We start from the raw sequence: 9,498 nt of genomic DNA, 5'->3' as shown, positions 1-9,498 counted from the left end.
GATCTTAAAGAAGGTCGTAGCTTTTTAAAGAAAGAATGGACCAGTCTCAATGTGATCACTGTGAATGTGGTCAGCAGTGAAACAAGGTAAAGGGAGGTGGTATCAGAGAGGAAACCTTGGTTATTTTGGTAGCTTAAAATGAGTCCTTTTCTCAGAAAAGGGGCTGCTCTTGGTGCCTGGGCCTTCCCAGCAGAAGTCAAGTAACACTAGTAACTGTCTGTGTTGAGAGGCACCATTTTCACCCACAGCAGTTTATGGTTTACAGTATCCTGACTTTACTATTCAGATGTTTCATTAAGGTGATTTTATTATCCCACTGTCTTCATCAACTTGATTGAACTGTTTCAGAAAATTCTAGCTTAGAAACATAAAGTAGCTAATAACTTTATTGTTAATTTCAGAAATTTCCTGATAATCCACTTAAATCAATTTTAGATTATTCAAATTAAAGCAGCATCAAACATCCGTTTACTCTTCAAAAACTGCATTGAAATCCATTTTTCAAGCCATCCTCTCTCTGTGTCTACTAATCCTAAACTATTAGATCACAAATTTGTCTAATCACAGTCAAGCCTCCTTTCTCATACCAAATGAATACACCTTAAACCATATCCCAAACCTTAAACACATTCTGTCTTTGCCTTTCCTCTTCTGAAACACCACCAAGGTTCTTGTCCAAGAGGTAACACCGCTCATTGCTGTAAACAATAAATTCACGTTTGCTTTATCAAAAGGCTGTTTTGGTGTTTTTAGGGAGTAAATTACATATAAGATTAATTTCTTATTCCACCTACAAATGAGGCTTTAAAAAAATACTACATGAATTTGCATGTCATTCTTGTGCAGGGGCCATGTTAATCCTCTCTGTACCCCTCCAAGTTTAGTACATGTGCTGCAGAAGTGAACAGCAAATGATGCTTTTTGCATATATGGTGACCAATAGTGTGGAACCATCAGACTACATTAACAGTCCACAAAAAATCTCAGTTAACTTTCTAACTTTTTCTTTTTCTTTCAACCTGGTACATGATATTTACAGATAGTGAGACCTCAAGGAATGTCACTGTGGCTCAGTCATAATTATTGTTTTTCAAGTTCCTGGATCTGGAAACGTATTATGGTTTCAGCAATAAGTAAGTAAACTATGTATCCCAGCCAATGAGCCTACATCAACCAAGAAAGATTTTTGAAAAAAGCTGTATAGATTTTATGTAAATTTGGTATTTATGAGCACCAAACTTTTAGCACTGACATCTGCCTGAGAAGAAACTTCATTTACAGCAGTGGCAGAAATGAAGTTCACTGTGAACTAGTTTTGGATACCATATGCTTTAACAGGCTGAAGAGGCGGGGAAAAGAGGCATTTTAAAAACAGGTTTTTCTTGCTCTCACTGTGGATGATGTTGCATGACAACATTGTGACATCATAACTTACGCTATTTCACTTGCTGTTGCACCAATATAGCATCAAGGAGTGCAACAGCACCTTGGATGTATGTCGTGCTTTCCTTCTGGGGAACTTAAGGCACTTCACAGGCATTTTCTCCCTAAACCTCACATCTCTCTAAGGTATTGCCAAACTGGAGACAACTTTCACAGTTTAATCATGTGGAACACATTGGTAAATATAGATGTGCCTTTTAGAAAGTTGCTTCAAAGTGTATTTTGCAGCCAACACGACGTTTCTCAGGGTGTGAACCAGTGGTGTAATGTAAAGCTTTTGGCCCTCCCCCACGTAAGCTGGGAGGATAGATGTGTTTGGCAGCGCACAGTAGAGCCAGGAGGGAAGGAAGGTCGCGAGGAAAACGCAGGCTGACTATTTTGTTACGTGTCCTCCCCTCTCCTTCATGTCTCTACACCAGAGTGCCTCCTTTTCTTCCATCTCAGTTTTTTCTCTCCAGCATCAAAAAAGAAAACTGAGTTATAAAATGTAAGTTGTAATTAAGAGACTGGTTAGATTTTCAAGGGAGAACACGAAAGCCCATTTAACCTACAAGTCCTGTTGATTATATAATCCTGGCATGTAATCAGTTCTTATAGTTTTGAAGGAAAACGGGTTCTTAAGAAAAGTGAATGTGGCAACATTGCAGATATGTCTGATTCTTGCTCTAATCTCTCCAAATCCATTGTGGAAGGGAGTGGCTTTTTTCTCAAAATAGTTCTGCCTTTCACACTTCACGGTTTCTTTCCAAGACCCCCACATCTCCCAGTGTCCTAGAAAAGACCTCTTGTTATAAAACAGAGACCTGATATGAGTCCTAGTTGTATTTTGTAATAGCTGTGTGAACCCTCAGTGATTAAACCTCCCTGAGCCTAATTCCTCATTTGTAATTCATACAAAATACCTAACTCACAGAGTTGTGAAGATTAAATAAGATAATAAGTATGGGAGACCTGAGCTGCTGTCTAGCAGACAGTAAGGCCAATTACAATCATTCTGACTGTCCAGTTTCCTTGGTTTGCTTTACCCTTTTGGGTATGATCCAAACCAGATCTGTTTTGAGAGCAAAAAAGGGAACTCCAGGACAACAAATACAAACTGGGACTGTCCAAGCAAAACAAGATGTGTGATCAATCTACACAGAGGAAACTTTCAGATAGGGAGTACCTGTGTTAATTTGTATGTGTTACTGTGGATGGGAATGCCTACATTTTATGAATAAGGATATCATTGTATTGCTCACATACAAGTTGAGCCCATATCATAGCCCTGCATACAGCTCACATCTGGTTGGCCAAAAACTTTGTCATTTTTTCTGTAAGATGGTTCTAGTAACACTTAGTTGTCTTTAATTTCATCAGAAACAATTTTGTTGTGTTGTGTTGTGACAGCTGTCATATCAGTGTGCATTTAAAAAAAACTTAATCAAAATTGGTGAATTTTTGTGTAGCCATTTTAATATTGAAGATGGAAGAAAATATACAACATATTTGTCATATTATGTTTTATTATTTCAAGAGAGGTAAAAACACAAATGAGACACACAAAAAAGATTTGTGTAGTATATGAAGAAGGTGCTGTGAGTGATTGAATGGGTAAAAGTGGTTTGTGAAGTTTTGTGCTGGAGATTTCTCGCTGGACAATGCTCCACGGTTAAAGCAGACCAGTTGAAGTTGTTAGTGCACAAACACAGACATTGAGAACCATCAACATTCACCATTTATGACATAGCCAACACACTAAAAATATCCAAGTTAATAGTTATTGGTGAAAATGAAAAATGTGTCTTTTATTTTATGACAACACCACACAGACTTTTTTGGCCAACACAGTGCTATTTCCCAGAACGTGTTACCTTGGCAACAGGTAGCACATGAGACCATTGTGAGGTAGTATACAGTAAATGTTAATTTTTTACAATGATAATGTCAAATTATAATTTTAGAAATAAAATTTGTTTTAAAATAAATTTATTTAGATCAAATTATGAATTGACATAGAGAAAGCAATGGTACAGTTGGATTACAGACACAGGAAGGTTGACTTGGAATAACTGGTACTTGGGAAGCCATGCTTGGTAGGATACAGCCAGTAGAATGAAAGAATAAGCTACTCCGTATTTGAATGAACAATGTTATAATATATCACCTTTCATTCCAGGAAAAATGCTTTGCAAGAATTGCTAGAGAAAAGATCAATACCCAATTGTGGCTCAGGTGAGGGGAATAAAAATGGAATAATTGCCGCTGAAGATTATTAACCTTGAACACATTTCCTGGTAAGTCCTGAGCCTCACCACCATTTTTGTACATTATTAGTGTAAATGATACATGAAGAATTGAATAAACTTGCCAAAATTTAATACATACGCTGGTTTAAACTTTGAGGGGATATTTTATTCATATTTATCCTTTGAAACTTAAGATGAGACTTAGTTGGTCTTGTCTTGAGAATTTCAGGAAGAAAGACTCCTAAGCTCTTTGAGTAACTCATTGAATTCCCTGGGATCAAAAAGCTCTTCCTAATATCTGGCCTTAATCTCTTCTAGTTCAAGTGCGGTTGCCAAAGGAACAAAAACTGGGAAAATGTTATCCTTCTGCCTCTTGATACTTGCTACAAAGACACCAACAGTAGTGGATTTCCTAATCCTCACTTTACTTGGTTTATATTTCATTTTCTTCTTGTTTGTGACTTCTGTCAAAAAACATCAATGCTACTTATTGTTTTTATTTGTTTACTTAAAGTGGAGACAATTTAGATAATGTATCAAGACACTTGGGGATGAATAATGACTAGAGGTCAGCCATTAGCAATTATACTCTTTACTAAAACCCATCAAAATAATTGAAAGGTGGTCATTCACAGATTCTGTGTGCATTCAAGCTCAGTGTCTGTAAAAGTTTACAAGTATTAATGCATGATTTTATGTGTATTTTCAGAGTTTTTTTTCTTGTGAAACTTTGAAAAATGAAGAGAATTAAGCTGTTTCTAAAAAGCCAAAGCAGCCTGCCATCTCTTTTTCTTTTCTGGGCTACGGTCCAATTTGCACAGCAGTTGCAAAGAAAAAGCAAACGCATCACTAGATTCAGCGAGAAATATTGTAACAGTATGTAATCTCTGTCAAGATAAAATTGCTTTGTGATTTACATTACAATAAATCCTGACCTTTAAGTGCTGCAGACTAAGCTAATCTGTGAAGTACTTTATTCCAACACTGAATCAGCGAGAGAAGCTCAACCAAATTGACTGTATTAGTCTCACCATAGTGTGGTTAAAGAGCCTATATATATCGAAGCAGATTACAGAGCATTGTTCTATGTGTACTATAATAAGTAGAATAATTGAAATATTCAATCTGTTTCATCATTGTGAAGTAACAGAATTATTTTAACCTCCCTTCTGTTTGCCTATTATGAGAATTACAAGTAGCCTCATTAAATATCACTAGGGCCTGATTTCGATCGATGAGAACAAGGAAATTCAGAATTAAAGCTAAAATACCACATGAAATTTCAACTTAATGTACTTCTATGACTGTTATTTATTTTTATTTCCTTCCCTCCCTCCCTCTCTTCCTTCCTTGTAAAATAGGTAATAGTTGAATTTCTCAGTACTAGCTTTGAATTTTGGAATATTTGTTTGCCCAAGTCAAATGTTTGGCTATTTGTCGGAGTCAATCATTGGAAAATGCAATTTTCTTTTTTTTAATTTTAATCATTGTTCAAGTACAGTTTTCAGAAAAAAGCAATTTTCTCAAAGATGTGATTTAAAAAAAATTAGAATTTACCAAATTTGGGTAATTTTTGGCCATTTTCCCCAAATATTTCTCTTTTTCTCTCTTGGCTTTCCTCTGGAATTTGATTATACACATATCAGATCATTTTAGATTATCTCAGAGGTCACTTATACTTTTTCTTTTCCAGCCTTTATTTTCTCTGTATGTTTCATTTTTGATAGTTTCTACAGGATGTCTTCAAATCCACTTTTTTTTTTTTTTACTTTTTACAGTGCCTAATCTGCTATTATTCATATCCAGGATATATATATATATATTTTTTTTTTTGAGTACTAACTTTTTCATCTGTAAAAGTTCTAATGAAAAATGCCTTCCATTTCTTTCCTTATCACACTAATGTTCGCTAATTCTATCATCTCTTGCACACGTGCCCCTTTTTCCTGCTTGGTGAATATCGAGTGGGTACTGCATATTGTATTTTAGTTTTTGGGTGCTGAATTTCTTGGTATTTCTTAAAATAGTGTTGGATTTTTATTCTGCTACACAATTACTTTGTTAGGAATCAGGTTTGTTGTTTTTTTTGTTTGTTTGTTTTGCTTTTTTTTTTTTTTTTTTTGAGACTGGGCTTTACGTTTTGTTAGGCAGATCCAGAACAGCTTTTAGTCTAGGACTAATTTGACCTGTGGTTAATGCAATACCCTCTGAAGACTCTTCCTCATGTGTAGTGTATTATAATGTCCTTCCACTCTGGCTGGTGGGAACATTTCTATTCTGTCAGAGCTGTGGGGATTGCCTGGCTTACTGCTTTCTGTTGCTTCTTTATTTGTCAGAGGTACTGTCTTCTCTTGCATGTACAGATCAGTACTCATCCAAAGATCTCCTGTAAATCTTCTGCTGAGCTCTGAAAATCTCTATCTGTGTAGCTCCTACCTCTCTGGTGCTTTACCCCAGAAATTCTATTTGTCTTTATTTCCCTGCATTTCAACTTCTGTCCTTTCAATTCAGGGAGACCAAAGCTCAGTTTGGGTTCGCTTCCCTTCTCTGAGAATTGGAAACTGTCTTCAGGTAGTCAGTCAGCTGGAGCAACGATAAAGCTCATGTTGTTCCCTTTTCTTAGGGACCACACTCATGCACTGCTTATTGTTCAAGGTCTGAAACAATTCTTTCTATACTTTTGTCAAGTTTTTCATTGTTTAAGATGTTCTGTCCATTACTCTATCATGGACAGAAACATGTCTCAAGTAACTGGTGTTTAAAAGTAGTTTAAGATTTTCATCTAATCATTTGTTCAGAAGTTCTTGCTAGTATACATTTCTGGGAACATGGAAGTAAATTATAAGAAGGTTATTGAAACAAATTCTGGACCCATAAACTGTAACAATTGTTAATGCTCACTGTCCAACCACAAAGCAATTTCATGATTGCAAAGCATGGACACCATAATTACTTCAGCAACTAAAAATCAGATTCTTTTTTCTGTGTACAAGAAAGTATGGAGTGCTAGATGCTGCCTCCATTGTTTCTTAGGGTAACTGTTAGGGTAAATAGAGCTTTGCTCTATTTTAAAGTTACATTCAGTTCAGGGAAATAATTTTCATCTTAGTAAGGTAAACTTTTTTGTTATTTTGTTTTCTTATTTTAGATTTTTATAATAAATTTATAGGGTGCCTTGAGGGCAGCACAATTTACATTATAGGGGGCCACTTAAGAAACACTCTGGGGACAGACCACTCTGTTCTGCCTTGGAGCACTATTATCTAGAACCAGAATTGTTCATGAGCCACTCCACATTATAAATAGAGACGTCCTCAGGGCACCATGTCAATGTATACTGGAGGGTCTTCTCATGCATTTTGAGGGGAAAATAGCAGTTTTGATATCCCCAAGATGAGAACAAGTATTCCTGATGCTAAAAGGATACTTGAGCATTTAAATGAAACACAAACATTTTTAAAGGTCAATTTTATAGTTCCAAACAATTTTAAAATTAAAATAAATGATTTTTTTAGATTCATTTGCTTTAGTGTTGAAAAGAACAAAACTAATAGTTTGAAGGAAAGATTATATAAAAATATTGATAGATTGGTTATAGATAGGGTTACACACATATGAATAGTCTTTCAGGCTGCTATTTATTTTTTTATTTTTTAAAATTTTATTTTAATCATTATTCAAGTACAGTTTTCTTCCTATTTTCTTAATTAAAAAAAAACCCCTGCCGACAAACAGACCACATTTTCTACAACCTAATCTGTAGACTAGAGCATAAGAATAGACTAGAGCACTGATCTTTTGTGACATCAACTAAATCAACATATATTTCTAAAGCTACCATTTTATTCTTTATTCATATGAGCCATATGTCTTTCCAATGTTTCAAGGACTGTGCTGTGCTCAGGTCTGTCACACACCCCTCCACCTTCTTGCACACAAACTCTACACACATTTTTTTATTCCTGTCTGTTTGATTTGGGAGTTCAGTGGGGTATCTTATCATTTACTTTGTTTCAGATATTGGTCTGTGGGTTTTTGGTTTAGCTGTCATCATTGTTTTCTGTTACACAAAACTATCCCACTGCCACAACTCTCCTCCCAGAATTTCCCCACCACAACTTCTTCAAGCTTTGTTTCTATATCTATTAAGATAAAGAGAGTGGAAAAATCTCTTCATATCTCTTTCAACTCTAAGATCTGTGACTGGATAAGGCCTATTTGGACCCAACATTTTGGAGTAAAGGAGTACATGAGGTACTGCATGTCTATCATTAAGTTGCTGAGTGCTATGATTCTATTTTTTCCCCTTAGTCAGTACTCATTCTTATATCCATCCATCCCAATAACAAATGCTGAGCCTCTGCTATGTGTTTCCTTGGTTTTTCTAGATACTTTTCAGGTTTGCTGTGCTATTTGAAGCTATAAATACTCATACTATAAATGTCATTTCTCAGATATACGATCACCTAAGTAGACCTGGTTGTTACTTAGAGGTGAAATGTGAGTGTTATGAGTTTTTTTTTTGGGGGGGGGGGGCAGGAGGTGTGAGATAAACTATTCCAGGTTTATGACATAGAGGATTTCTTGCCTGCCACCACAGTCTGGACTTAGCATGAATTTTCTCTAGGATTTAATAATCAGCCAAAGAAAGCCAATTGACATCACCATTGGGTTAGTAGTCAGATGCTGGGAGCTTGGAAGTATTTAATAAATCTAGGCCCATGGCAGGTCACTGGGGAAAATTACCTATAGGTGTGTGGCAATTTAGTGTTATCATATAGCCTTCTGTAGGCAGCTTCTCTGAGGAGGGACAGTCTTGTTGAAAAGTTGTCAGGAGAGGCTTCAGCAAACAGGGGCGAAAGACACACTCAGGGAACACACAAGGCACAATTTCAGGCAAAGTTTCATTCCTCCAAAGGATTATGAGCTCAACAAATGAAGATTACTTACCTTTCACCACATTCCTTGAGGTCATAGAATTTGTATAATAAATATTTATGGAATACTTTCCATGCACCCATCATTTTGTTAGGTTCTTTATCTTTTTATCTTAATGTAATTGTTTCTTATTGAAGTCATACTTCCACATGCTTAAAAAGCCAAACAATACTTTGAGACTCATTAAAAAATAAAACTGGCCCTGGCTGGCGTAGCTCACTGGATTGAGCGTGGGCTGCAAACCAAAGCATCGCACGTTTGATCCCCAGTCAGGGCACGCGCCTGGGTTGTGGGCCAGGTCCCCAGCAACCGCACATTGATGTTTCTCTCTCTCTCTTTCTCCCTCCCTTCCTTCTCTAAAGACAAATAAATAAAATCTTTTTAAAAAAATCTTAAAAATAAATAAATAAAGCTGGCCGCTATTTTATTTCTCCTCTTACTCATTTTCTCTAGAGGCAACTACTTAAATTAGCTGTTTATTTTAATAAATATTAAAGTAAGTATTAGAGTCAGGTGGGGCAGCAGACATACAGGTGGAACTAACACACAGGTAAAAATCTCAGAATGAGAGCTATGTGATGGATTGAAGATTAGCCAGGGCAGATTAGGGCAGAGAACAGAGGCCTGTAGAAGATAACAGCTTTCACTGCTATTTCTTGATTTGTTAGTTTTCGATATGATTTACTGACTTCTTGCTGTAGAGATTATTGTTTATCTCTCCTATGTCCCCATCCATTCAACACAAATATTTCTCTTTTCTCACTCTTCCAGTAAAGTTATATAATCATTTTAATATCTATTTATATTGGTATGACCATATAAATATTATGCATCCATAGTGAACCATAGATTATACTGTCATTTCCTTTCAGATATAACTTACGTTTTC

The 9,498-nt window shown here is 36.0% G+C and overlaps 1 long non-coding RNA gene and 1 pseudogene across 1 annotated transcript; one reads left to right on the top strand and one right to left on the bottom strand.

Annotated features, from left to right (window-relative positions):
- Positions 1-806: 806 nt before the first annotated feature.
- Positions 807-906, bottom strand: LOC114514000 (annotated as a pseudogene).
- Positions 907-3,570: 2,664 nt separating this feature from the next.
- LOC118499485 lies at positions 3,571-4,626 on the top strand. Its single transcript, XR_004901983.1, has 2 exons — positions 3,571-3,719; positions 4,381-4,626. It is a non-coding gene; the product is annotated as an uncharacterized LOC118499485 (long non-coding RNA).
- Positions 4,627-9,498: the final 4,872 nt, after the last annotated feature.

Source organism: Phyllostomus discolor, chromosome 3 (genome assembly GCF_004126475.2).
Source record: "Phyllostomus discolor isolate MPI-MPIP mPhyDis1 chromosome 3, mPhyDis1.pri.v3, whole genome shotgun sequence".
Classification (NCBI taxonomy): Eukaryota; Metazoa; Chordata; class Mammalia; order Chiroptera; family Phyllostomidae; genus Phyllostomus; species Phyllostomus discolor.
This window is presented reverse-complemented; position numbering and strand designations above follow the sequence as displayed.